The 24463-nt window shown below is 39.5% G+C and overlaps 1 protein-coding gene and 1 long non-coding RNA gene across 3 annotated transcripts in view; one reads left to right on the top strand and one right to left on the bottom strand.

Annotated features, from left to right (window-relative positions):
* The window catches only part of PDGFD (platelet derived growth factor D), a 229311-nt gene that overhangs the window by 52354 nt on the left and 152494 nt on the right, over positions 1 to 24463 (top strand). The window lies entirely within an intron of this gene.
* Positions 963 to 17992, bottom strand: LOC140630866 (uncharacterized). Its single transcript, XR_012028542.1, has 3 exons — positions 17780 to 17992; positions 10117 to 10253; positions 963 to 6695 (listed from the first exon to the last, which is right to left on the bottom strand). It is a non-coding gene; the product is annotated as an uncharacterized lncRNA (long non-coding RNA).

Genomic DNA, 24463 nt, shown 5'->3' with positions numbered 1-24463 from the left:
AGTAGAAATCATAGTACTTTATGGAGAGCTTACTATTTGACAGGAGCTGGGTTTAGAATTAGACATGTGACATTAGACATCTCTTGCTGAACCCTCAAAAACTCTGTGTGTTATCACCATTTTCTAGGTGGAGAAACTAGAGATATAGAGGTTGAATAACTTGCCAAAGGTCATATAGCTATTTAGTGACTCCAGAGTGCCTGACTGTAAGTCTAGTGAATTTTATGATTGGGTGTTTTTTCATTCTGAAATTCACAAGACTTTATCTTTTCTAGGGCATTTTTAATTTATACTGATTTACATATTCATTTTGTATCTCTGCAGAATAACCTCCAATTTAGCAAGGTTAAAGCAACACATATTAGTAATCCAAAAGCATTGGTAGCTCAAGAATCTGAACATGTTTTAGCTGGGTCCTCTGCTCAAATGAAGATTAAGATGTCAACTAGAGCTACAGTCTCCTCTGAGATCTGGGGTTCTCTTCCAGGCTCACTGGTAGTCAGCAGAATTTGTTTTGTGGTTGTCAGATTCAGGTCTTCAGCAATCAGAGGCCACCCTCCATTGTAGCCATATGACCTTCTCCTTAAAATAGCAGTTTGCTTCTTCAAGACCAATAAGGAAATGCCCCTGCTGCTTCTCATCTCTTAACTTTTTTTAATAAAGGGCTCACTTGATTTCATCTTTTTGGGGATAATCTAAAGTCAACTGGTTAAGGACCTTCATTACATCTGTAAAATTATTTAGCTTTTATCATATTTTGTAGCCCTATCATGAGAGTCATATCCCCTCATCTTTACTGGCCCTGCCCCCACTCAAGGGAGAGGGTCTTACTAAGGCATGGGTCCTAAGGAGTCACCTTTGAATTCTGGCTACCCCAAATTATAATGAGGAGGAGTTGTTTCATCTCTACCATTATCTCTACCTTAAACTTGAGAAAGGCCTAGAACTAATAGTCTTTGGGCTTTTTTTTTTTTTTTTTTTTTTAGTAATCTACATGGGGCTTTTAGTAAGCCCACATGGGGCTTGAACTCATGACCCGAGGATCAAGAGTTGCATGCTGTACCAAGTGAGGCAGCTAGGCACCCCAGTACCCCTCTTCGTTTTACCTTGCAGCATGCAACAAAATGCCTTGCAAAGAATAGCCAATCAATATTAGCTGAATGGCTGAGTACGTGGGATTTTTATCTTTTGTGTGTCAATTCCAGCATTTCACCCAGACTCCTCTTTAGCATGTGCTCTACATTAATATAAATTATGCCTATTTTTAGAAACAAAAACAGTGGTCTCTGCTATCTTGGTTTGGAACATATGCTAATGTGGAGATAGTGATTTTGTCCCTCAAACAAAAAAAGAAACAGCGTGTGCTATGATATATAAGTCTGGCTGTGTTCCTTGGTGGTATGATAACATTCCTCAGAGATGAAAAATTAAAGCATATGCTATCAATTAGTGGGTTCATGAAGAACTTTGCGAACAAACAGTGCCAAAGTGTTGAAAAATTGGAATTACTTCATCTTGTTTACAACTGGACTGCATGGAAATTTGAGATTACACAGTTTACTAAGGCATTTTGTCTGAATGCTCTCAAGTCAGCTCACAAGGATTTTTCTGCTCCTCAGTACAAAAATGTACATTTCTGATGTATATGTGATTTATAATACCCTGTGGTCTTGGTTTGATTTTTTAAATGGAGACTGAATAATACTTCTAAAGTTCCCGTGTTATGAATATTATATTTTTTCCCTCCCACCATCACTTATCAGGAATTTCTGGCCACCATACTTACCATTCTGGACTTTGGTGTAGTCCAGTCTCAAATTTAAGTTCTTTTCCCTAATTCCTGATACCACAAACATGTCACAGGTAACACACTTAGAAATTTCACTTTTCTTCAAAGAAGTTTGAATTCTCCATCAAAACACAGCAAGAATTTCCAGGAATACTTTTATGTGACAACTCTGTACTTCATCCACTCATACTGTCCTTCAGCTTTATTTCCTTGTGACATTAGGGTTGTTTGCAGGCAATGTGCTTGTGCAGTTGAATTCTATGAGCCATCACCTCTCTCTAGACGATTGCTGAGTGCACATACAGAAAATGGCCTGCAAAGCTGAATGAGCATTTGGAAAGTATGAGAACATTTACAAGACAGTTTGAATAATTGGAGATGCAAACAACATGTTTCTTTTACAAGAATAGTCTTATGTGGGTTAGTGAAATAACTGACCAAATACTTTCATTTACCCATATAAACATGGTAGATGTTTTCTTCTCCTCATGTTCTTAACTCTGAACTCCTAGTCTTAAGTGGAGCAACTTTATCCAGCAGTCATTTTTTCAATGCCTGTAATTTGGTAGTTAGCTCAGGTAACTTGAGAAAACTAGTTGCTAACAAACATACTATAATGGACAGTGGGTCATAATGAGAACTAAAGTTTATAAGCATAGGTTCTGCTTTTCTTTCTTGTTGTAGTTTCCCTGTCTTACAAGATGATCACCATGGAGTCCCCTTGTGGGCTTGCTGTATAGCTTACCTGAGTGACACACATTAAGTGCTTACTTAACACACAAACAGGCACATAATACATACATCTCATTACAAGTTAACTCCTTAAAAAAAAAAAAAGATTTTATTTATTTATTTATTCATGAGAGACACACAGAGAGAGGCAGAGACATAGACAGAAAGAGAAGCAGGCTCCCCATGGGGAACCTGATGCGGGACTTGATCCCAGGACCCCAGGATCATGACCTGAACCAAAGGCAGATGCTCAACCACTGAGCCACCCAGGTGCCCTACATATTAACTCTTACTGTGATTAAATTTTACCTTTTGTGATACTGATGTATATGGCGAGAAACAAGAAGGAAGTCCTTACTAGTGAAAAATAAGTTTCTCTGTGTAATGTTCCTGTAGATATATGTAAATTTGCATCTGGTATAAGTGTTTGAGGTAACAAACAGCTGTTTTACATGTTCCTTTTGAATATGACCATCTGTTTCCAATGATGCATAGCATTTAGTGACTAAGCGTACTTCTTTGGGGAAGTTCTATGGAGATGTGTGGTAAATAATGGAATATTTTCATTATATTGGATAGATTCTATCATATAGAGACACAATTTTCTATTTTTATTTGGAGATTTTGCTTATTGAGAAAGGGAGAGAAATCTGTTCAGGTGAAAGGTTTTATTTTTTTTTAAGATTTTATTTATTTGAGAGAGAGAGAAGGAGAGAAAGAGAGAAGTAGGCTCCCTGTTGAGCCAGGAGCCCAACATGCAGCTCCATCCCAGGACCTTGAGATCATAACCTGACCCCAAGGCAGATACTTAATCTACTGAGCCACCCAGGTGCCCCTAGGTGAAAGGTTTAAATACAAATGGATTCTTACAAATAGGACTTAATCAGATTTACAGATCAGACTTAAAATTTTATGAAGTAAAAGAGGTAACATTTATACAGCCATTAAAATCTGCCCATGCTCATATGAGCACCTCCCATGTATTTGTTCATTTATTCTTCATCAAACAGCTCTGGGAGGTAGACACTATTCATATTGCCATTTTACAAACAAGGAGACTAAGGCACAGAATACATTGAATTGTTTGTGGTCATATGACCAGTAAGTGGAGACCTTATACTTATACAGACCTTATACAGGATTTGAAGTCCTGTCGTGTGGCTCCAGAACTTTGCTTTTAGACAGTATGTTAGTTCAAAATAAAAGGTCATTTCATAGAAATCATGATAGTACGTACAACCTGCAATCCAGGCCAGAGAAACCCCTACCCTAGGACCTGTGTGTCAGTGGGTTCTGCTATCAAACACACATATACATGGAGAAAAGCATGAGAAGCAGAACAGGAGCACCATCCTTCAGGATGCTCTGCTCCGTGCTGCCCTATGACTGCTTCTGGGCATTTCTTGTCCTGAGTCCCCAGCAAGGCATCTGCATCTGAATGTCACCAACGTGAGGGCCACAGGTGGTGGAGAGACTCTGCTTCTGAGGTTTAAGGGGTGGAAGTCCTTAAGAGAGGGAGACGATTAATTCACCTGTCAAATCCTTCTGCTCAGGCAGCATACATGCGGTAGATTTTTTTTTTTTTGTATATTTTTTTTATTGGAGTTCGATTTGCCAACATATAGCATATCACCTAGTGCTCATCTGGTCAAGTGCCCCCCTCAGTGCCCATCACCCAGTCATCCTAACCCCCCCACCTCCCTTTCCATCACCCCTTGTTCATTTCCCAGAGTTAGGAGTCTCTCATGCTCTGTCTCCCTCTCTGACATTTCCTACTCATCTTCTTTCCTTTCCCCTTTAATCCCTTTCACTATTTTTTATATTCCCCAAATGAATGAGACCATATAATGTTTGTCCTTCTCCGATTGAGTTACTTCACTCAGCATAATACCCTCCAGTTCTATCCACGTTGAAGCAAATGGTGGGTATTCGTTGTTTCTAATGGCTGAGTAAATATCCCATTTACCCCAAAGATACAGATAAAGTGAAGAATCGAGACACCTGCACCCTAGTGTTTATAGCAGCAATGTCCACAGTAGCCAAATGGTGGAAGGAGCCTCGGTGTCCATCGAAAGATGCATGCAGTAGATTTTTGCATTGATAAAATGTTTGTTCTCTACTTGTGAGCATCCATTTTCTTGATTCCCTTCATGCTCCCAACTTGTGGTTTGAAAGATATTAACAGTCTAGTGTGGTATTCAAAACACACTAACTAGCATTTTGCAAACTAACACAGTTCATGTCATTCTTAAAAATGTACATGCAAGTGCGGGTATGACATATGTGAGGCAGGACACGTACCTGGACAGCTAGATGGACACAAGATACTAGATTTATAAATAGTTTGTTTTTATAATAATTATGAAGATTTAATGAGTCAATAAAATTTTCAAAATATCAATAAAGCAATTTAAGCTGTGTTTTCAAGTTAGAAAGATAGGTTTCATTAAACAATGCATTTGCTTAATATAGAACTTAAATATTTAGACATACTGTGTGTCAACCTCCATTTATAGTCTTGCTGTGGGCTAAGGATGGGGCTGTTTCAGCTTTCTAAATATTTGACAGAGGTTGATTGAGCTTGAGCATCCACATGATTTTCCTATTTTGTCCTTTTTTTTCTTTTTGGTAATTTGTTTCTTTATGACAGAACTTGGAAAGAACATTCAAAAGGAAAATTTGAGACCTTATAAAATCCATATTTCACTTTCTCTCCCCAGATGGTACCAATAGTTATATATATTTTTTGTCTGTATGGTTATTTATTCGTGTTTTTCAAGATTATGTAGGTTAAGAAGCAAGCTGTCGTTCAGCAGCTCGGCCAAGAATGCAGGTAGGGATTGCCTGAGCAGCCTTGCGGTATGGTGCCCATCCGTACAGCCAAGCGCCTCTGGGTTTGTTCTGCGCCATATCCATGCTCATGCATCCATCTCCTGGCATTATTGGGAGAAATAGCTCAGAGGAAGCCCCCGATGGAAGTTAGGTGCTATTATTTTACTTAATTTTCAGTGTCTTCAGCTGCTTTTATTAAGAATATTATTTTAAGAAATCACTCCGTAATTTATATGAGGGATTTCACCTGCTTTCTCAAAACTAAGACAAAGATCTCCTACACATTTTCTAATTTTTTTGTGTGGCTTGCCCTTATCTGTGTCACATCCTACTTTTCCCTTCTTTTTCATATTTGGTGGATAAAATGAAGAAAAATAGAAAAAAAACTTTCCCCTTTACATATATGTTTTGCAGCTCTTTAGACTGCTTGGAATTGGAAAATACTTCTGGGAGAAGGTAAAAGTATAAACTAAAGAGAACAGCCTCCCCTACCATGGCGTCTCTCCACCCCCACCTCTTCTGGAAGGTCCAGATTCCTTGGCATCTCAGAGAGCTCAAGCCTGGCAAAGAGGCAGACAGTTGAACAGGAATAGCCACCATGTCTAAATCTTTGCTTTTCTCTCAGCAAACAAAAGCCTTGCCCAAAGCCAGCTGTGTAGTAGACACCAGTTGGGTTTTGTATAGTGACAAGTTCAAACAAATCACCTATTTTCAAGTCTAAGCTGGTGACCAATCTCCATGATGATAAAAATATGTTCATGCAAAGTAGATTTGTGGTGGCATTTTAACAGGCAGATTCTCTTTTCTTATGGCTACATGTGATTTTTATGTAGGAAGAAGGTGTTCCGGCTTTCAGAGTGCAAGATTGGAGTTCTCAGGCGATGAATCCACTGTTAAGTATCTGAAACTTGCTGTAGACTTTCAGGTCTTTCTAAATTTATGATTAAGTTTTATAGTAAGAACAAGGGAGTCTGACCTGGGGTAGGTGAGAGGCCAGTTGCTTGTCTCTTGAGAGATTGTTTGGTGTCCAAAGCTTCAGTTTCTTCATTTGTCAAAGAAGGAGAATGACAGTAATCCACAGAGAGTTGGCGAGGCTGTTCTTAGAAAAATCAGCCTCAGGCACTTAGTGCAATGGAGGGACACTCAGTACTCTACTTGTAGTCATCAGTGTTAATGTTGTTACCAAAGTGTCAAAGCAGTTTCTCTATAGTCTAACATTAACTTCTATGGGATCCCAGCCATTTGCTAATTACCTCGTATGTACCATGCATTGTTCCAGATGCTTCATGCTCTTCTCCCAGCAACACTGACTGGTACATGTTGTATCCTTGTCACAGGAGAGCTAGAGGAGGAGAAGAACGCAGCCTTTCAGTTTCTCATTAGTATGAAAATGTTCCCGGGGATCCCTGGGTGGCGCAGCAGTTTAGCGCCTGGCCCAGGGCACGATCCTGGAGACCCGGGATCGAATCCCACGTTGGGCTCCCAGTGCATGGAGCCTGCTTCTCCCTCTGCCTATGTCTCTGCCTCTCTCTCTCTCTCTCTGTGACTATCATAAATAAAATTTAAAAAAATGTTCCCATATGACTGCTGTATTTTAAAGGTTTGGAAATGCCTGTAGAAGTAACAGATTATGTTTCTTGCAAGAATACAATACAGTTTTCTTTGCAATTGCTCTGACACAAACACTTTGCTGTACTAGCACCCTGATAAATGCCTTGATATACATGGCGTATCTGGTGGAGGTACACAGCCGGGTGTCCTCACCACCGTTCTGGAACTGTGTGAGTTCATCACATCAACATTGCACAAAGAACAACAGCTCCCTTCAGCGTGCCTCTCTTGCTGAGGTCTGGGGAAAACGTCCTGACTTCATTTACCTTTTCCTTCAAAGAGCAGAGGCGCGATGCTTTCCAGAAGTATTGTAGGGTCTGACATACTGAGAGGAACAAAACTCTTTAGTAGGAAAAGCAGTGGTAAGATAAGAGGACATAAATAGTGCCTTCACTTAAGTCAACTTGTGGTTATTCAAGACCTAATCACCTAATTCCTCTCCTTTTAGCCAGTCCCATCACAGCCACCCCTTAGAGCAACTGGGGTTTTACACCTGTTGGAAAAGGAGCTTTAAACCGCTGGACATAATTGTACCATGAGCACCTCCTCTCATCTTTACATCCTGTCCTCGTCCCATATACAGGTGAGCCTAGTGGGCCTAGTTTCTGACACTGGTCTGAACTGTTGTCCAGGTTGTTAAATATTGGCCATGTGTGGATGAGACAACTTAGTGATCCCAGAAACCTCTACATAAGATAGTTGGAAGAAAGGGGATTTTACCCGCTTCTCTCTTTTTTTAACTAAAGTGGAGTTGGTACACAATGTTAGAGTAGCTTCAGGTGTACAATATAGTGATTCAGCATCTCTACACGTCATTCTGTGCCCACCACAAGCGTCTCTGCCATGTGTCCTCATGGAGCGCAATTACACTGACACTGACCATGATTCCTGTGCTGTATCTTTTATCCTTGTGACGTACTCATCCCACAGCTGGAAGCCTGGACCTCCCAGAGAAGCTTTTTGAATGTCTGCATGCATGATGAGTATTGAATGAAAGGATCTGTGTATCTTCTATTCAAATTATCTCACTACAAGCAGAGTAGAATCTAAAAATATTTGCTGAATGAAAAAAAAATGGAGCCTGGGGACTCCTGGTGACTGTCATTTGTCCATTACTTCTTCTTCCCCTCATTGTAGGATGAAATCAAGAGTTGAATAGATACACTATTCACATATCTTACTCGTCACTAACATTTGACTTTAAATTGCACAGTAAATGCAGTGCTCTCCAAGGCTGTTGATATTCCTGATATTTTGAACAATACCCATATTACAATAACTATAGATAAGAGAGCTTTTTTTCCTTTGGCATATATATATATATATAATGTCTTTTTCATATATATATATATATGAAAAAGACAATTATTAGACATCTGAATTCCTGAAAAAGTGCTTAGAGAAATTTCAAACTGTGGCTCCTTTTATAAACTTCAATTTGTATTTTTAGATTGAAATTATTAGCTTTTCAGGGAATTTAACTGTAATAACAGGAAACAGAATTTAATGTCACATTCTCCAAGTGCCTAGGTGATTCTCTTGAGAATATGTGTAGGCAGATCTGCAAATTGTATTAATTCTTTTATGCCACTAGGGGAATATTGAATGAATTATTATTTCAAAGTACGGGCTGTGAAATAGTCTGCTCCAGAATTAATAGAGCTAACTTATGTGTTTATTTCCTGGTGTATCAGTAAGAGGGATTTCATTTCCAGTGTGAAAGATATGAAGAGATAAATATGATATTAGAATTTGTAGGATGCTCCCTTCTAAAGATGGAAGCTGTATATTTGGCCTTTCCAAATGTTAGCAGTAATGGGTATTGCATGTGCAAGTGTTCATTACAGAGATGATAGGCTATTCTGTGGAGCATGTTTTATAGACCAAATCTGATAGGAAAACGGTGAGAATATTTCTTACATATCCAATGTGCTTCAACTGCAAAAATCAAATCCTTTCCTCCTTCTCTCTTTCTCCTGTTCTCTAATTTATTTTTTGTCTTTTTAAACTTTATCTCTGATGCAGTTAGTGATGCAGCAACAGGAAATAGATGTTGTAATGGGGATTTCAGGCATAGATGGCAGAGCATGACTGTAGATGGAAACAGGAGCTTATCAGCTGCCTCCCCACCCCGACCTCATACTTCTAGGGCCCAGAGTAGGATGGAGAGGGCTGCTTTGTTCAATGGGAAGAGTGGTTTTTAATAGCCAAAATATTTTTTAAAGATTTTATTTATTATTCATGAGAGACACAGAGAGAAAGAGGCAGAGACATAGGCAGAAAGAGAGGCAGGCTCCATGCAGGAAGCCCAATGTGGGACTCCATCCTGGGACTCCGGGATCACACCCTGAGCCAAAGGCAGATGCTCAACTGCTAATGCCACTGAGGCGTCCCTCAAAATATTTTCTGGTTATTAGTTGACACATAATCCTTGAGCACCTCCTGTGTGCACTGTTAGGAGAAATAAAGATCTCATTCTTGCCATCATGGAAATTATGAGTGCCTGCTCACAGTCTGCTGCTCCAGTAGATCTGGAGCCTTAGAACTTTGTCGCAGGGAGCTGTAGGTCTTGGAACAGGTCAAAATCAAGGTGAATTATATAATAGCCGTCGTTATTTGTTACATCAACAGGGATAGCTCTGCTCTGTGCGCATAAAACCTGACCCCTAACCTAAGGGTAAGTCTGAGCTTGTTCCTTCTTGGAGGGCCTGGTCGGGGAGCCCTGAAAATGAACTGAGTGGAGCAAGCTTCTCCTCCTTACACATGAACTGAGGACCATATGATATCTGTCCTGTAGAATCAAAGGCTGTTTCAGAGTTGGTTCTGCAGTACTAAGCATTTCTTTATAAGAAAGGAAAAATAAATGATCACCATGATTTTCATACTTAAATATGTTCAATTTAAAAAGTACTTATAAAATTGTTTCTACTGCTCATAGGCACATAAGCAAATGTGGTTTTGGCTGGAGATGGTCAGAGACCCTAACTTGTGATGCTCTTAAGACATTGGCTGCAAATCTGTGTAAATCTCCCTGTTCTGCTTGGCCTAAGATCCCAGGGAGTGTTTGGGATTTAAGTTTTGACCCTTGTTTGCCTCAGGGGCTTCTGCGAGAGGAGTTACTGGCCCGGTACTACATGTGTTCTCATACAAACCGCATCCTGGGCAGAGTGAGGGCTACAGCTCCCGAGAGAGCTGCTCCGGAGAAAGACCCAGGAGATGGGTAATGCAGCCAGATCGGTTCAGCAGAGTCAGGGGAAGCACGTTCTTAGCTGCTGGGCCAGCCTGAGACCTGGGACGAAAACAGAAAACCTGAGTCATTTATTCCATTTTGCTGTCTTTCTCCGTCACAGGCAAATGCTTCTTAAGAAACAACTTTCGTAAAAATAGTGTTGTGAATGTTTTTTCTTTTCTGTGAATGCAGATTTTCCCACAGTGCCTTGCTCAGCGGGACCTGGGTTCTTCCCATTGACCAAGCACAGAGATTGATCTCAGAGATGCAGAATTGCACTGGGAAATTTTGTGCAGACGTGGAAGCCACAAACCTAAATGTTAAAAATGGCAAATCGATTTCTCTAAGATTCATAGCTTTTTATTCCTGTTGATGTCATAATATGGTTCTAAGCAAGTGTTTTGAGTGAAAAAAGAGAAGAAATATAATTAAAATTTCTTCTTTTCCTTCTGCCTTCCACTGCTGTCTTCGAAGGAAGAGATGACACTCCAGTCAGTGTTTCATTTATTTTTTTTTTTAGGATTTTATTTATTTATTCATGACAGACACAGAGAGAGGCAGAGACATATGCAGAAGGAGAAGCAGGCTCCCTGTGGGGAGCCCGATGCGGGACTCAATTCCAGGACCCCAAGATCATGACCTAAGCTGAAGGCAGACACTCCACTGTTGAGCCACCCAGGTGGCCCCAATCAGTGTTTAAAAACCATATTAGAGACTTGATCGATAGGGACATTGATAGTTTTTCATTGTGGATCTTAGTTAACTTGGGGGTGAGGAGTTAGATGCTCTGTTCTCTGCTGTCTGGGTCTGAAGCAGGCCAACCAAGTCCTCAATCTCTGCCTCTAGACAGAGTGGGCAACTCCAGGAGAATCTACAATCTCTGCTTCCTTGGCTATATTATGATAGGTATGTGACTGGTAAGTTCATTTTACTATGACAAATGGATGGTCCCTCACATGGATCAGGGAGGCTTTTATTTAAAGTATTCTTTGAAAAAAATTTAGAAAAGTATTCTTTGGTCATGTCTTTCTTAAAGTCAAGAAGTCTGCATCTTGAGGCAGCCCGGGTGGCTCAGTGGTTTAGCACCGCCTCCAGCCTAGGGCCTGATCCTGGAGACCTGGGATGGAGTCCCACATCAGGCTCCCTGCGTGGAGCCTGCTTCTCCCTCTGCCTGTGTCTCCACCTCTCTCTCTCTCTCTCTCTCTCTCTCTCTCTCTCTCATGAATAAATAAATAAAAATCTTAAAAAAGAAAAAGAAGTCTGCATCTTAGGAGAGACTGCAAATTCAAGTCTCAGTGCTCTCCTTGGCTGGCCAATCACACACTTCCTAACCTTGCCAACACCCATTTCCTCACCTATCAAGTAGAGATGATCATTTACCATGAGGGTTGATGAAAATTGATGTCATTCTTGTAGTAGGACTTAGTAATCTTTAAAGTCTGAGCGATGTGATTAAAGTTCCGTGTGATATGATTTTATTCTTACAGTTGAATTTTTACTTTCTGCAAACTAGGGATTTTTAATATAAAACCCGTATAGAAAGGGCATCATCCTCTGTACCTAGAAAATCAAGAATATTGGAGTCACCTGTTATTTATTGCTTTACAGTATTGCTTTTAATCATCCTGGCTTTGGCAGTTGTCATGCCTGCCTCCTAGGGGCCCAAGCTCTGTGTGCCCCTTGGTGGAGAGAAAATGCTCTCTAGATTCTTTTTCCTAATTCCTGTGCTTCCAAATCCAGTGTGAATTAATTTCATGACCCCCACATGAGCCCTAATTTTTGTCATCTATTCACCTGTTCCTATTGTGCAGGGTCCTTTTCCAAACCTCATGTCTCATGAAATATTCTCTGATGACTCCACAGCCTATTTCCTATTTCTTGTTTGAAGATAGTCTTTGATTCTCAGTTTACCAGTTTGCCATTTATGGACTTGTATGTTTAGGGCTTTCAGATAGCCTGATTTGTTCTTTCCTTTCTGACGAGCTCTTGGACCTCCTTAAAGACAGAGGTATCTTATCATTCTTTTGTTTCTCTTCCCGACAGATTTTTTTTCTCTATAGTTTTTATTCCCCTTTGATGCTCATACTTATATGAAGGAACCAATAGACAGTTGCACCCATTCAACTTTTCTGGATGCAGAGGGGAGAATCTGGGATCAGTGAGTTTGAAGAGTGCGTACCCAGCTGAGAGAGGCCACTGGATGCTGTGGTACTTTCCAGCCCCACTTACCCTCTTGAGACTGACCCGCCTGCCTGGCTATTGGTCCAGGGAGGTCTCACTGCTCCCCATCCCTGCTTCTTATGAGGCCTTCCCAACATATCCTGCTTCGTTGGAGAAGTCGGGCTCTCCTTCTCCCAGAGAAGAGGTGTCTGTTATTCAGGCAGAGCTTCTCCCACGTTGTAGCATCCCAACAAGGAATCCAGACTCAAGCATTTTCATTTTCAAGTGTCGTATTTAAAAACCATGGTGTCCCTTATATTTCAGAAATCTTTTATGTAGTGCTTCTGTATATCCATGCATTTTCCCTTTGTGGTGTTCTATGTAACAAAGGTTCTCAGGATGAAGAAATGAATTGAGGGCTTAGAAGCAAATTATGAAGCAGTCAATAAATAAGTGAGATATTGAACCTCATGGGGTATGTGTAGACATAGTTTCTGTGATTCTTACTTTTGAAGAACATTCAGTAAAGGCAGAATAAACAGATAAACTTGTAATATTTAACTGTAACTGAAGCTCTGCAAAATTTCCTCTGTGTGTGTGTGTTTTAGTTGAAAATGTCCTGAGTACCCATCATGCACAAGAGCTTGTGTTGGCAACAGGTGGCACAGAGATAATAGACACAGGGCCAGCCAGGGAGGAATTTGCTCTACTCACCATACTCAGTACAGTCAAGAGACAGTAATTAGTATGATGCCATGAGAGCACAGAAAAAAAACAAGGTTAATTCTATGGAGACATCTTCACAAAGAATGTGAAGCTTCAGTTTCCTTTAGATGGACAGATAAGATTTCATCAAGCAGGTGCATGGTGTGTTTTTCAGCATCGAATGGAAGGAACTTTGTTGTACATTATCCAGGTCTCTCTACCCATTACTCCAAATTAAAACAGTGTAGGTCTTTTTCTCCAGAGGCTATTAATACCTGCCTGCCTGCGGCACGGCACTAATGTATGACCCAAACCCTGAGTGGAAGCCAGGTTTCTTTGTGTTGGGGGTAAAATGTTTCAGAAGTTGCCCTTGGGTGCTCTGACCCTAAGATTGTATGGAACAGTTGTTCAGGAGGAGACAGGAAGCCGTGTGCAGTGAGTCATCTGTGGGCAGGTGGCTTGCCTTTGGAGTCTCTGTGACTATAAGATAACTGAGGAAAAGACCTTTCCTTTTTCAATGGTATGTGTTAGTGACAGTGAAAAGATGAGGGCAGAAAAGGAACTGTAAGGGCTGAGAAACAAGAGGAGCTTCTCTCTCTGTCTGAATCAACAACATATGGGTTCTGCATTATAAACTAAAGACCACTAATTCTAACCTTGTATTTATCATTTATTCCTGAAGGATTTCAACACTGCTTCTCCCGTGACTTGGAATCTGTTATAAGAAAATTACTTGGCACAGAGGGCACACTCTCATTATCTGTTGCTGGTACTGAGGAATCTCTGTTTACATTTGAGTCTAAACATATGCCTCAGTTTTCACTTGAATAGAATAATTTTGTTTATAGTGTATCCTCTAAAATCATTGAGCAAGATGAGTATCTGGGGAAAAAAAGTGAGTATTATTACAGTGTTTGAGTGATATGTTTGCCTCACGTTAATATCCTCTGCTCTGAACTCTGCTGTGTTTATTTCTTTTTTGTGTTGTTGTTTTTTGTTTTGTTTTGTTTTGTTTTTGCTGTGTTTATTTCTAACTAAGGTTCTAACAACAGGGAGAGGCAAATGGAATCATTAAACATTTGTGCATTCTTAGTTATAAAAGTTGTTATAGAACTGCTTGTAAAATCTCTACTGAGTTCTAATCTGTGTTTAGACAATAGTGGAATATAGAACTATAGTGCTTTAAATATAAGATGTCACTGATTATAAGATGCACCATCCGTACAATAGCATCTTGGGAAGAAGAAGAAATAAAACAGAGAAGGAAAGGATGGAGGAAGGAAGAATATGCCCCATTAAATGCATATTTTTCTCTTTTGCCCAATTCACCCTAAAATGTACTGCTCCTCCAGACACATCCATTTACTAGTGCAGGTGCAGAATGCAGGGAGGCCCCTGTGTCCTCTCCTGCCCTTGTTTCCCCATCTGCTTCCTCACCATGACCTGTAGATTTTGCTTAGCATGGGTTCACTGCTGGCCCTCTGGTTCCAGCCACCCCGGTGTCCTGTGGTGGAAGCTCCAGTAGCCTCCTGGGCCATGCCTCCACTGTCACTTGGGCCTCCTGCCCCATTCTTGGTCATCACCAGCCACCCGAGACATTCATTATGCTCGTCAAAGCCAGAGGAGTGATTTTTCAAGAAGGTATAAATCAAATTATGTCACTCTTTTTTGCTTAAAATTCTACAGTGAACTTCCTTCTCTTAAAATCCAATCTCTTTATCATCCAAGACACTCACTCAATGGTTCTTTCACGGTTCAGGAAATCCTGGGAGCCCCGGAGATCTTTTCAGGAAGTCTGCAAGGCCAAACGCTTTTCATCATCATGTTAAGATGCTAATTACTTTCTCTCCCTCTTTCTCTCATGAATGTTTAGAGAAGGGTCTCAGAGGTCACATGACATGTGAGGTCACAGCACAATGAATGCGGAAGGAGGTGCGTGAACCTACCCATCTTCTGTAAAGACAGATATTAAACACATCTGCAAAAATGCAGAACAGTGCCACTCTTCAGACTTTCTTTTCTTTTAAAAAATGCATTTATTTCTCATAAAAATAGGTTATTTCTATGAACATATAATGGGTTTGTTATTGCTAGTTTTAAGTAAATTAATAAATGAGTATTTTTTAAATGCTTCCAATTCAATTTCCAACATGGCACATCTTCCATATATATGACACTTATAAACAAAGGCTGTTTGGAGTCTTTAGTAATCTTTCGGGTTGTAAAGGTAACGCGAATGTCCTTCAGTGAGCAAATGGGTAAACAAACTAGTGCATCCATACAGAGTCACTCCTCAGTGACTTGAAACATGCAGCCGTTTAGGTGAATCTCAAGGACATTATGCTGAGTGAGATAAAAAAGCCAATTTATAGAAAATTTATATAATATTCTCAGGGTGATAAAATTATAGAAAACATATCAGTGGCTGCCAGGAGTTAAGGTTGCAGAAAGTATGGTAATCAAGAGGTAAACAAGCAACTATCTTTGTGGCAATGGGGACAGTTGTGTAATGGTGGTGCTTGTGGTTACGCAAATCTATACATGTGATGAAACTTAATAGAGATATATACCAAAAAAGTGCAAACTGGTGGAATATGAATAAGATCTGTACCTGAGTGAACAGTATTCACCAGTAACAGTTTCCTTGTTTTGAAATATACGCTGGCTGTGTAAGGTATGGTCATTGATGGAAGCTGGGGGAGGGGGACCGTATGTATATGTAATAGTGTATATATGTGTATGTATGATGTTATATATTATTATGTCAGTATCATAGATTACTTTAATCTATTATGATTTCTATATTATTAATATATAATATGAAATACATTATTCACATATTTTATTATATATTATATAATTCATTTTTTCAGATGCATGGAGTTTAAGAACAAAATGTTTGAGCAGCTTTGCCATAAATAAATCTGCCCCCAGCCTGCCTTTCAGACCTTTCCTCTCTCTGCTTGTCACATACCCCCTGCACCACTCCTCATCCTGTCCCTTCATTGTACTGGGCTCAGGGCCCTGGTACCACCACTCTGTTCTTCCTGCAACTCATACCCCCAGATCTCTTCCCATCATCCAATCCTGCTGAAGCATCATTTTCCCAGAGAGATCTTCCCTGGCCATGCAGTGTGAAACAGTTTCGTGGTCACACTCTGTGTTCTCTACTCCTTGGTCTTTACCCCAATAGCTGCCACCGCCTGACCTGTCTTGCTTACAGATTTGTTTGTTGCCTGTGAGCTCGGCTGTGAGCCCTGTGAGTCCAGGCATCTGCTCTGTGCATCCACTGCTGCTCTTCCCCGGTGCAAAGAATAGTATTTAGACCAACGGCACACTTGTGGAGTGTATATGCCAACACAGATGTGTTCTTCACTATCATCTCAGAGTTGAGGTCAGGCTTTCTTCACATGGAGCTTTACATCAACAGGGGTCAGCAGATCAGCTCACCGTCACCCAGTGGCTTGTTGTAACCCAAGTGTGGGATCTTGACTGTCAGAATTCATAGTGTACTTTGGAAGCACGTTAAATAATTCTGAAGGCTTAACAGCATTTTCTCCCCTATAAAAGTAAGAACTGCAAATCCAAATGCCCTGAGACCCGGGCAGTCTGTAACTCCAGAGGACTTTTCAGGGCTGGGTTACAGAAAAGCCAGACCAGAATCCCATGCAGAAGTGATCTGTAATGACCTAATCACACATGAGGGCCAAGAATCTAGAATTCTGTTGAAATCTGTCAATTATCTGCATATTGTCAATTAATTTAAAATTTTAGAAAAGATTATGCAAAGGGAGATAACATGTATCTGTGGGTTAGATTCCATGGGTGTCCAGATTAGGCTCCCTGATTAAATTTGTGGGTTTTGTTGTCTGTATTATAACTGTAATTATATATACCTGGCAGAAAACACAATTACTTTGAAAATGATCTGTAAAGTTTTGATAAAAAAAAGGTCTGGTGATTGAATAATATATCTTTTCTTTGATCTATAAATTATTCAGATCTATTCCTTCTAGTTTTCAGATTCTCCTAATTCTGAGAGATTTGGCATATTCTGTTGCTTTTAATAAGCTTGTCTTTTATTCCTGTGCTAGATTACAAAGTAATTTATTTGAATATGTTATACTGTAATTAAAGATCTTAATTTAAGTTATGTGACACTCCAAGTGGAAATAATTGAACATTCTCTGTGCAACAATAAATTCACACAGCTAGGTTCACACCTGTCCATCTCAGCCAGATCACAACTCACACTTACCCCTGGTGTCACACAACTTTCTTCCAATGTTGATTATTAAAATACCACAACATTGGAAACATTAAATTATGAGACAAAGTACATTTTAAAATTGTTTCAGGGGCAGCCCAGATGGCTCAGTGGTTTAGCGCCACCTTCTGCCCAGGGCCTGATCCTGGAGACCCAGGATCGAGTCCCACGTTGGCCCCCAGCATGGAGCCTGCTTCTCCCTCTGCCTATGTCTCTGCCTCTCTCTCTCTCCTGTTTGTCTCTCATGAATAAATAAATAAAATCTTTAAAAAAATAATAAAATTAAATAAAATTGTTTCAGTATAGTCATTGTTAATTGAGTCATGCAAACCCCAGAGGTAAGGCTGCAAAATTTAGCAAATAAAAATACAGACAATATTAGGGTTCTGCAGAGAAATAGAACCAACAGATTATCTATACACATATAGAGATTTATTATAGGAAATTGGCTCACATGATTATGCAGTCTGAGTCCGAAGATCTGCAGGCAGGAAGCTTTAAGACCTAGGAGAGCCAGTGGTTTAATTCCCATCTGAATCCAAAGGCCTGAAGTCCAGGAAGAGTCTTGGGTTTCAGTTTGAGTCTGAGGCAAGAAAAGGCCAAGGCCTTCAGCAGGAGACAGTTGGGCAGGAGAAGCTCCCCCTTACCAACTGGAATGTCAGCCTTTTTGTTCTACGCAAGCCTTCTACTGATTGGATGAGGGCCTCCCATGTTAGGGAAGAAAATCTGCTTTGCTCAAGCAACAGATTCAATTGTAATCTCATCCAAAAACACCCTCAGGGACATACTTAAAATGGGCCTGGTCAAGTTGACACATAAAATCAACCATGACACAGACTAATTTAAATTTCACATAAACAATGAGTAATTTTTAGTGTAAATATGTCCCATGCAATATTTGGGACATACTTAAACTAATTGGTTATTGCTTATCTGAAGATAAAATTTAACTGTCCTGTATTTTATGTAACAGCACTACCCAGAGGACAGATTACTTTATGCTCATTCTTCTCCAAGTGAGATGGACCAACATGCTGAAAGGTGGGCAGTCTGAAGCTCAGAATGATATGACACGTCTTCCTGCACTGTCAGCACTTTATTAGAAGTTTGAGCATATGTTTTTGTTTCTTTGTTTCAAGTTTTTATTTAAATTCTAGTTAACATACAGTGTAAGATTGGTTTCAGGAGTAAAATTTGGTGATTCATCATTTACACACAATGCCCAGGGCTCATCCCACCAAGCAGTCTTCCAAGATTTTGTCATGTGTGTGCTCTAATTAAATAAACATTGTTGTGCCCAAGATAGCGAATCCGAGAAACCACCAAGGAGCCGACACCGACGCAAACACACGAGGGTTTATTTACAAGCTCGAGCTTGGGTCCAAGTGCACCTGACACAGCGGAGCAGGGACTTGGACCCCGAGACTAAGAGGCATAGCAGCTTTATAGGGGCCAGAGGCCCATGGGATACGCAGAAAGTTGCACAGTCATCGGTCCACACGCAGGTGGCCGATTGAATTACACCTTACCCTATAGTATCCACTTGAGCTGGCCTATTACTTTGGTCAGAATTGGCGCGCAGTTTTGGCGGGCACAAGGCAGGGTTACATTGTTATGAGCCGATTTCCGATTAGGGTGTGCCCAGCGGCTTGACTGGAGGGGGGCAGCGCCTTAAGCAATAAGCAGGTCATGTGGGGGGTCATAGGGGAGGTGGCGGGTGTAGCACAAAATGGAATCAGTCCTGCTCTGCTTGTCCAGGGGTAGGAGATTTTTGTTAAATTTCCTGGGTCCCACAAACATAATCCAGTTTTTCTCTGTTGGGATGATGTCTTGTTTTATTTTATTTTATTTATTTTATTTTGTTTAAAAACCTAGAGAATAGACAAATTTTCTGTGTAGTGATTGGAAAAGATGATAGTTTTGTGTTATCAGGTAATCTAGTGGTATTAACACAAGCTATAGAATGAAAGCAGCCAGGGCTTGGGAAAATAAAAGATAATGGGACTTCTGTTCATTATGAAATGCTCCATTTCTTAAAATGTGCTCAGAAACCTTCACAGACAGCTTTTCAATTATGTTACTGATCTTATAAACCAGGTATTCAAATTCTTCAAACTTTCTGTTAAAAATATTGCTCCCACACATCATTCCAGCTGTTCCCCACCTTTGGCTACATCAAATATTTTGTACGAAAACCATCATCTATTTGTTCCACTTTTCCCAGTAGTTAACAAATGGCCAAAATACCAAGATATTTTTAAAAATTCTTTGTCTTAAAAATTTAATGGATTTCATTTTCTACTAGATTATAAATATGAAGCAAATATATAATGAAACCAACACATTATATGGGCAATTTATATCAATGGGAAATATAGAGGGTCATGTATATTAACAAGAAGAGGACACTGAAGATGTTTGCAATTGGTCACAACTAGAATATAGATAAAGAGAAAATGGTAGGATGTTCTTAAGAAACTTTTATGTTTTAATTAGCTGTGGTTGATACCAGTAAGCCTAAACATTAGTTTTGAACTGGAGATCTTTAAAGTAAATGAACCAAAAATTTAAGCACACAAATTTTGAACAATAGTCACTAGTGTTTTTGGTAACTAAAATGAAAAAAAAATCATAACTAGAATCTATATGCTAAAAAAATACAACCAGACCCAGAAAATATTATTTTTCTTGGAATTTCCTTCAAGACTAATTAAAGGAAGATCTTTGAAAGTGGGATTTACATAACAGAGAAATTTTGTGAAAGCTTGCCATGGATAGGACTGAAATTTTTCTGGGTCAAAATGAGGTAACCACTCAGAAACACGTCTTTCTCTGACACCATCAGAGAATGTATCTCTAAACAACTATTTGAGAGTTTGAGTTCTTGGCCACATATTGATATAAGTTTACACCTATTAAAATTAACACTTTAATGGATTTTGTTTATATAGATGTCATCAGTAAAGATACATTAAATTTTATATTGCCTGATCGGCAAGCAACTGGGACAAAGTTTAGTAATAATTGACATTTCTGTGAAAAACAAAATTTTAGGAACTCAGTAAGCTTTGTAAAGGTCATTGTTATATTTATTTAGAATTGACTGCCTTACTGACTTTGTCCTGTGGTTGTCTTTGTGTTTTCAATGTGATCATTAAAAAATATTATTTTAGAAAATCAAGTGCTTCAAATAGCTATGATTTTAGACAAATTTATGGTGAATTGCAAGATGAATTCAAAAGCTTATTCTATGAATATATATTTCAGGTGAGAAATGTTATTAAAGTGCTCAGACTGGGGTTTCAGTGGTGGCTTTTTTTTTTAGAAGGGAAAATATGGAATATCAAAGCAAAAGACAAAGATCTAAATCAATGACTGATCTTATTGTTCTCATAAATTTGGTTTATTTTGCATATTTTTGTAGCTGAATATTATTATCAACAGCTGCAACTGCAGAACTGAACCATTGTGTTTTTTCAGTTGTGTTTTTTTCTTACCATTTCTATCAACATTGGTATAATAAAAGTGATATTAAATTTTATAGTTGGATGAAGAAAGTTGATCATATGGACAACGTGTTCTTTGTGGCTCTTCATTTGGATTTGACAGAAATTACAGGTTTTGTAGTGAAAGAAAAATGTCTTTTGATTTATTTTTCCACGACATTAAAAAACAAACTGAATAGTGATTCAGAGACTATTTTGATGTGTCACATAAAAGGAGCAACATCACCTCTTTCCAAGAAGATTAATTCAGTGAACTTTCTGTCAAGAGTAGCTTGAAAATAGAACCCTACCAGCTTATTGTGGGGCTGTATACACTTCTTTTCAGGTAATGCCTTTACATAGTGTCATGAAGAAATAAAATAATTTGCCATCTGTATCCGCTTATGTATTTATCTGTTGTACATAACAAAATATCCCAAAACTTGGTGGCTTAAAAAAATAAAAAATATGTATTATCTCCTGGAGTTTTTGTAAGTCAAGATTTTGGAATGGCTTGGGGACACTTGGGTGCCTCAGTGGGTTAGGCGTCCAGCTCTTGATTTTGGCTCAGGTCATGATCTCAGGGTGGTGAGATCAAGTCCCACATTGGGCTTCGCACTGAGCATGGAGCCTGCTTGGGATTCTCTCTCTCCTCACCTCCCCTTGCTCACACATGTGTGTTTGCTCTCTCTCATTCTCATAAAATAATGGTTTTTGGAATGGCTTAGCTGGGCATTTCTAACTCCGATTCTTTTATGAGATTACAGTTAAGACATTACTCAGGGCGTAGTCGTCTAAAGAACCCGAGGCTGTTCTCTCATGGACTGACTCATGTGACTGGCAAATTGGTGCTGGTTAGTGAATGGAAACCTCAGTTTTTCCCCACATGAGCTTCTCCATGGGGATGTGTAAGTGAACTCTTGACATGGCAGTTGGCTTCACCCAGAGCAATCCAGGAGGCCAGCATGGAAGCTTCAGTGTCTCTTATGGCATATTCTCAGAAATCACATGTCACTTCCTCAGCATGTGTTGGTCATACAGGAAACCCTTATTCAGTGTGTACGATACCACATGAGAGGTAAGCAAGAATCATGGTGGAGGGGCATCTCAGAGGCTTTAACACAGGTCCAAGTACGTTCATGAAATATTGTGATGCCAATAAGGCGACTAGATATCATCGAGGTGCTGAAAGTAATGTGCAGTAAACATCAGATCTCTTCAGTTCAGCCAGTGTCCAGACCCTTTTAACTCAGTGCAAAGTATATCTTGCGTATTAACCAAAATGATGTCACAATGCCTATTTCCTTTCCGGAAGATATTGAAGCCATGACTTTATTGTTTTTTTTAAAGATTTTATTATTCACGAGAGACACAGAAAGAGAGAGAGAGACAGAGACACAGGCAGAGGGAGAAGCAGGCTCCATGCAGGGAGCCCGATGTGGGACTTGATCCCGGGTCTCTGGAATCAGACCCTGGACTGAAGGCGGCGCTAAACCGCTGAGCCATCCAGGCTGCCCGAAGCCATGACTTTAATATTAAGACATACTTGATATATTATGGAATCAAATTTAAATTTTAAGTGAGATCTCCAGGAGATTTTGAGAAGGCCAAGCTGCCTGGACATCTATTCTCCTCTCACTTCCACTGTTCTTGGTAGGGAAGTTTGAGAAAAACTTTCTTTTGGGAAACTTGTCTTAGACAGTTTGGCTACATAACTAGTCCTAAAGGTCAGAGTCCTAAAAAGTGCAGAGTCAGATCATTCTTTGTTAATGCTCCCGTCCTGCACATGTTCTCTCTGCATCGTAAGATTTGGGGATTTGGGTGCCTCTGATGTGCCCAGCTTCCTGGCATTCACTTCCTGTCTACCTGTGTTCAAAAACTTCCATATTTCTAAACAATAATTAAAAGGGTTATAAAAGGGAAGGAGGTGGGTGATTAGTTAGAAGTAACGACCGGCTTGTCTGACACCCATCCTGTAGCTCTCCTGTTGCTCCTTCACGTGCGTGCCTTACACCCACCTTGTGATGTCGCAGGCACTCAGGGGAGGCTCCAGAACAGTTTGTCAATGAATGCAGTGACGTAAACCAGTGCTCAGTAACTAACTTCCTGCTGGTTGTTACCCTCCTGGTGAGTGATCCTGATAGGAGAGTAAGGCATTTCATGTCCGTGCTTTTCTTATTCTCTCTAAAGAAAAAAAAAACTCACAAATTAAAAAGTTCAACTCCACAGTTTGTCATTCATTGATCTTAGTTTAGAGTGTAATTGGTTTTAATACATTTAAGATTTGCTGCCCTGGTTCTTCATTCTCCTATGATCCTTGGCATTATTGCTTTCATTGACAGAAATATTAGTCATAGTGTTGTCCTTATTATGAAAAAAGAACTCCAGTGATCACTCTTTGTTATTTGTTGTAGAATTTCTGCTTTTACCACCCATTTAACAGTTAAATTGAATATATGCCTCAAATAATTCTTGGTTTCCTAATTAAACAATAAAATATTATGAGATGAAGTTATTCTTTAAACTCTGTGAAGCAGCAAATACTGTACATTTTTGCTGATTAATTTGATTGCATAAGTTTTGAACTACCAAAATAGTGTCCTTCCCTTGCTAAAGGCTTGTTTCTGTTTTGTTTAAATGGCTTTATTCAGATGCACTCCTCTCCCTGCGTCTCCTTTCCTCCCCCTCTCTCCACCTCCCTCCCTCCTCATGGAAGACAAACAATTTAGGGTCACCACTGGCCCTTGGTGGTGTAGAAATTGCTTCAGTTTTGGAAACACATGAGTGTGTAAGCTTCTTGAGGATAAGCACTGTACTTAGTTCAATATATATTCCTGACATCTAATATAGGCCCTGAATAAAGCAGATGTTTATAGATATTTGTTCAATGAATGAATGAATTAGATGGATCATACATAATAATTGAATTACTGAATGTCACTGTAATTTTATTATTATTTTGCCATGTGTGATTTTATTTTATATATTTTTAAAGATTTTATTTATTTATTCATGAGAGACACAGAGAGAGAGGCAGAGATACAGGCAGAGGGAGAAGCAGGCTCCCTGCAGGGAACCTGATGTAGGACTCAATCCCAGGACCCTGGGATCACACCCTGAGTGGAGGGCAGACGTTCAGTCACTGAGCTACCAGGTTCCCCTATCATGTGTGATTTTAAAATACTTGAATTTCTGACCTATGGTTCAAGTCTGGTGATGGTTGATATAACTTGAGGGTTTGTTGTTTTTTCTTTTTTTGGCCTAAGCATTAGTTATTTACTGTTGATAAGCACATATATTATTTATTCCCTTGTTAACAGCAAAAGGTTACAGTGTTCAAAGATCAAAGATGTAATGAATCTCAGTCTTTGGAAATTTGGTAGAGGACACACTGTACCAATCCTCTTTTCACTTCATTTAATCCCAGTTACTGTAGAATTAGTGGGGAAAATGAAGAGTAACTCATCGGGGCTTTTCAGCCACATTCATATGCATAGACACTGCTACTGTCAGCACCATTATCTTTTAATTCAGAGTGTGACATATACTTCAAAGCATGTACAAAATGTATAAATTTTTAGAGGTTCATTGCTCTGCTCAGAAATGTGCATTTATACTATGCATAAATGCCATTAAATCATATTTTCAGCCTT

This window comes from Canis lupus, chromosome 3, assembly GCF_048164855.1.
Source record: "Canis lupus baileyi chromosome 3, mCanLup2.hap1, whole genome shotgun sequence".
NCBI classification, from domain to species: domain Eukaryota; kingdom Metazoa; phylum Chordata; class Mammalia; order Carnivora; family Canidae; genus Canis; species Canis lupus.
This window is presented reverse-complemented; position numbering and strand designations above follow the sequence as displayed.